Source organism: Artemia sp. Qi Xiang Cuo, chromosome 2, assembly GCF_049724085.1.
Source record: "Artemia sp. Qi Xiang Cuo chromosome 2, ASM4972408v1, whole genome shotgun sequence".
NCBI classification, from domain to species: Eukaryota; Metazoa; Arthropoda; class Branchiopoda; order Anostraca; family Artemiidae; genus Artemia; species Artemia sp. Qi Xiang Cuo.
Genome location: NC_142795.1, coordinates 74,465,191 through 74,471,138, shown reverse-complemented (window position 1 = coordinate 74,471,138; position 5,948 = coordinate 74,465,191).

The window sequence follows — 5,948 nt, the reverse complement described above, 5'->3', positions numbered from 1 at the left end:
TTGGAGATAGCCATTTTGTTTAACGTAGTTGAAAGTTCTGAAAATTACGTCTTAGAGGATAACAACCATCCTAACAGCCCATAGGGTAAGGGTTGTAATTTATGCCCTGGGGACATATAAGGTGTTTATAGAAAGTGTTGTCGCTTCAAAAAGGGCTCTTTCGAAGGGAAATCAGAAAGCCTAGTGCCCTTTTTAATATTCGAAAGTGATTGGAAGGCTTGACATTTTTATAGAAAACATCGAAGTGGGTATAATCTATTATTTTTTGTTTTTGTTGTTGTTTAGACAAGGGCACTTCGTATCGAAGGAGTTTTCGTAGTAGCTTCGAAAAGGGCTCATTCAATAAAAAATAGAAAGGACTGATGCCCTTTTTAATAATAAAAATTGATTGGAGGGCAACTAATCCCCCTCCCACGCCCACCCTCCCATTTGCCCATTATATTTAAAAACTAAATGTTGCCTTAAGATTAAATCAAAATGCTGTGTGTCAATGCTAATTCACAATGAGGCATTTCAGCAGTATCCCGAGAACGACTGAGGGTATTATGTTCAAACTTTCGAGGCTACTTCTGCTCTTAAAATTTCACCAAATCAAAATAGCGTAAGTGTATCCAAGCAATCAAAGAAAGTAAACAGATTTTTTTGCGAACGGTATCGAGTTCTCAATTTCAGGTCAACTAGAGGAGGTATGGAGCTAAATTAAACACTACTATTTGTTGAAAATTGCTTAAAATTTGTATCAAGTATACAAATAGCAGGCAAAACTACAAATTCTTAAAAAAGAAAAGATTTAAAGTATTATTTTCTTTTCCCTGAAAAGAAAACGAGCAGAAATTAATTAAAAAAAAATTTCCACAAAATAAGGTTTTCAAAGAAAAGTAAAGAACTGCATTAAACAAAAAATGAGCAAAAATAACATCAAATGATCTACCAAGTGTGAAACTACCACAAATCAGCATCCATAAATAAATGAAACCCAAAACGAACAGAAATGACAATGAATATTCGAGTCAAACTCAAAACGAGCAGAAATTAAAATAAGTTGGCTCAAAACCCCTATGCTTGCCCAAGGCCAGAACAAAATTTGCACTTTACTGAAAAAAATACAAATAAATGTGCATTGTCAGTTTAATATACATATACTGATATTTAGTAATCAAAATATTAATATTATTTGATCTATTAAAGTAATAAAAGTAAAAACATTTATATTTTTTCAGGAAAGTACAAATTTTGTTCTGGCCTTGAGAAGGCATAGGGGTTTTTAGCCCAACTTATGTTAATTTCTGCTCGTTTTGAGTTTGACTTGGTTATTTATTGTAATTTCTTTTCGTTTTAGGTTTCATTTATATATCGATGCTGATTTGTGGTAGTTTCATGCTTGGTAGATTATTTGATTTTATTTTTGCTCATTTTTTCAATGGAATTCTTTACTTTTCTTTGAAAAACTTATTTTGTGAAGAATTTATTTTAATTATTCTTAAATTAAAAGTCGAATATTTCTTAAAAATCGCTCAGCCAATACAGCCTTTATTGGACAATGACTATGATAGAGCATTGTATTATATTTCAATAATACCTTTTCTGCATGTGGATTAGCAAGATCACTACCATGGTCCGTTTCAATTTTTCTATAACAATATTGTTCAAGAATACTTTCTATAGCCTGAGCAACTTCAACACCTCTCTGTGGCTGCAATGGAATAGCATATGCATAGCAACTATAGACACTGATTGCAAGTAGAATATATTTGTTGGGTGTATTGTGACACCTTTGAATCTTATCTAGAGCTATGAGATATGCTTGCATTATATGCAGTGGGAAAAAGGCTTTATGTTTTCGATAATAACTATCACGAACCCTATGATTTTGATGTAGAGTGTGACTTGGTTTATTTTGTAGATACTCTTGTGCACTTTTGGTTCCAATACCAGTGACTTTAGAAAGTATGGAGGAGAAAGTTAAACTTTCAACTTCACTGATATTTTCATAAACATGTTTCAAAACTTCAACCATTTTGAATGTAAGCACGTAGTTTAATGTCTGCTAACATTTTGCATACTAAAGGATGGTGATAAATTGATACCAATACGTCTTTGCTTTTGTTTAGCCACCACCGGTGTCATCAAATCAATGTTTCTACTAGGTGTACTAGTATTTTCCAAGATTGATTTAAAATCTTCATCTGTTTCTTCTTTTAATGTTAGTGATTGTGACGGAGTGGAACTATGTTGTTTCAATTTGTGTAGAAGCTGCTTATTGGTAATAAGACCTTTTGGGAAGTTTAATGTGTTTAAAAAGTTGCATAGATGATTGTCAAATGATAAAAGTCCTTTACTATTTGTAACCATATCATAAATTAATTCCAGTAGGTTATAACTTTTCCTTGAATTAGAACTCGTTTTCCATTCCCATCAACTTAAAAATGATTTTGAACATTTTCCATGAGATATGTTGAGACACTTTTACTTTGTTTACGATATGAGTGTCGCAGTAGATTTCCAATACTTGACCCTTTTGAATTAAATTCCTCCTTCTTTGATTGTGTTATTGTTCCAGCAGCAGCAGAACCTTGAAGAGTTGTTTCCTTTATTTGAACAACGACACTTACAGTGACTAGCCTTACATGATAGGGTTTATGTTTGTCCACTTCTCAAAGTGCATCTTGAAGTAAACGTAGTTTTTTTATTATTACCAATATTCTCGTCATTAATGAATTTACTCAGATTGTCCTCAAAGTATTCCATTGGTGAAAGCGCGAGTTCTATTGGGTTCAATTTGTAGGGTTTGGCCATCTAGAGAAAACTATTTACAAGTCCTGCAATTATTGGTATCAAAAGTGTAAAAAAACTACCACCCGCTTGAAGAAGACGGTTTCTTTTAAAATAAATTCTTTCTTTTTGCGAGCCAAGGCACGTACAATCGAACAATGCTGCTTTGTCTGTGGCTTAACTACTTCTGACAGTTGAATATTGCCCTTGGTTTAATTTAAACAAAGTTCAGATATTAGATTAATGGATTCTTTATCAATACCATGTTTGAGTACGGATTTCTTAAGTGTTGGTTTGGAAGTGGTTAGAACAAAAAATAAATGTTTATTTTCATGTAGTTTCTTCAGTGTCAAGACGGCAACTAATAACCTTTTTTAATGTCAACAGGAAGATATGCTGTAATTTCATTGTCAAAAAATCTGTGACTATACGCAAATCTTCGGGTCCAATAGAATGTAGCCATAGGTTTATTTGTCACCTGATTGTTCACTGAAAGTAGAAATTTTGGAGCAACAGGATATATTTGTTTATTGAAAGTTATTAGAGAACTTGAAATACGAACAACTCTGTAAATGATATAGTAGGCACAGTTCAAAGCAAGTTGTCTCATACATTTGCTCTGATGAAAGAAATTGTATAGAACTAGAGTTACAGAAATCTGTTCATGATGTGAGCAGACAGTAGACAACTGTAGTTTTTTCTGAGACCATTGTTTAATGAATTCAGCTAAATCATCACTAATCAGCCAAGAGTTTGGTTCAACAGTGTCAAAAACATCCGGTCCCCGTATGAATTGTACCTGCACAGATGTAATTATAGCTTTTATTTTATCATATGACTCCTGCCAAATACTGCAGCAGTAGTAAATTTTTTCGGCTTTCCCATAACAATTTTGTCACAATTTTAAATTATTTTAGTTAAGAGTGTTGTTTTGCCCGACATTGATGGGCCACACAGATACGATCAGAATTGTGTTTTAAATTTATACATATTGTTTTGGCTTCAGCAGCTGACCTACAACTAATTATAAACTATAGGTGTCTAATGAATAAATAATTTCCCTATCGCAGTCGTACTACCACACTATTTAAGAACAACAACAGCACCAATTTAGAATCATATTTTCTTTTATTTTTAACAGAAAAAATAGCACTTTACAATTAATCAACAGAATTTTTAATCATCAGAATAAAGCACTTTATTTAACAATAAATATATACAACACATTTAATCAACATAATATCACAGTTTGAGCCCCTTTTTTATTTACAAAAATAATAAATTTTCTATACAACACATTTAATCAACAAAATTTCGCAGCCGTTTAAAACACTTTTTTTTTATTTGCAACAATAATAAATAAATTATTGAATGGGATCCCCTTACCCCCGGGGTGGCCACTTTAGTGGCTGAAGGCTTGGCCTGAAGCGGGCCCGCTGCACCGGGTGAGGTTGCAATGTTTTAATTATGAAAAACATTGAAATCTAACTCTACCTTGCATATGCACAAATTTTGGTCGACAATGAAAAAATCATCCCCCCATCCACAAACGCCTAGTATTATGACAAATGAATTTAGGTTGAATTTTCCAGATCAAGTTGTTTTCTAAGGTCAATACATTCAATTCAATCTGAAATAAGATAGTGCCCATGAGTTAATATCTTCACACCACCCTCACGTACTCAGACTTTTTTCGATATGGCTGTCATGGCATATTTCTCTACTCTAACTGTGTAATTTCCAAATTGTAAAGAGCGAATTACCATGCCTTTTGCTCTTGGTACTAAACTACTTTCCACACAGTTTCCATAAAAACTCATATCGAAATTCTTTTTAACATAGTATGTTGGCACCCCCTTGCAGACTTGTTTGGTATCCTTATTTTGCGTTTCCAACAGTACACCTTCAGACCTGGAAACACACCTGTGGATATCATGTCACTCCCTGTCTCCGACTTTAACATTAACAATTGATTTGGAGCCTGGTGCTTCATTATCTCCGAATAAATGGACTAATCCCAATCGGTAAAATCCATTCGAGAGCTAAAGTGCTTACAGTTTTCCAAATCATTCAGTAAATTCTCAGTTTTAAATTTTAACAGGAGTGAATCAGTGTCTCCATGTACACTAGAACTTGTCCCTCCTCCAGCCATTGCACCTTGTACACATTGTAATAGAATGACAACACAAGTTTATTAAAGTTTTCTGTAATTGAGCTGCCACCATCTAAATTCTTATTACTTAGACATTTCTTTTTTCTATGAGAGAGGACCATATCAGAGTCTATGATAGTTGATGATGTGAAGTTGAGATCGGCAAGGATACGAGCACATTCCTTTGGATTGGTTACAACGTCACATCTACTTCTGTTTTGTATGCTTTCGCACATTTTACCGAAGGCTGAATTTAAAATGAGTTTATAGATTTTTTTTCAACCGTCGTTTTTGCTTGTGAATGTTTACTGACAAAAGTGTCAATAAAAATGTTCATGTAAGGCTTTTGGTCAAATTGGAGAGTTTTATGTATCTTTGTGACCTTCAAACCATTGACTACCATCTGCCGCTATGGCACGTGATGAAAAACGATATTCTGTTTCGGATTAAGGTCGGCAATAAGTTTTTGCTGTGAAGGTGTCCAGTGCATGCCCCCATCCTCTACCAAAGATAGATTGTATGAATTTAAAGAGTCCTTCGTCACCGGTCTATTTATACACGGGAAAACAAAATCCTTTACCGAGTTGGGGAGTTCCATTGGTATTTCACCATTAATTTCAAAAAACCATCCTTGCGGTCCATTCTCTATAAAGGTGGCAATGTTGGAGAAATTTGAAGCGCAAGGATTGTTAATTCATTTGTAGTTACCACACGACAAACAGTAGTGCAACATTGCCGACGGATAAAGTGAATTCATATGCAAAAAACTGCATCAGACTTTTCACCGGTGCTATTTTGTCCAGACGGATCAGTTTTTAGCGTACAGTTCCCATGGAAAACATACCCACCCCTCATTGATATTTCTAAAAATAGATGCTGATCCACGTCGGTAATCAGACATATTTCTTCTTTGCTGATTTTTAGAATTAAAACCATCACCAGATAAGGAGTTGAATAATAATAACCCAAATCCAACCCAGATTCCAAATAGATTTTTTCCGTGTTTTTTTTACAGACAATGTCC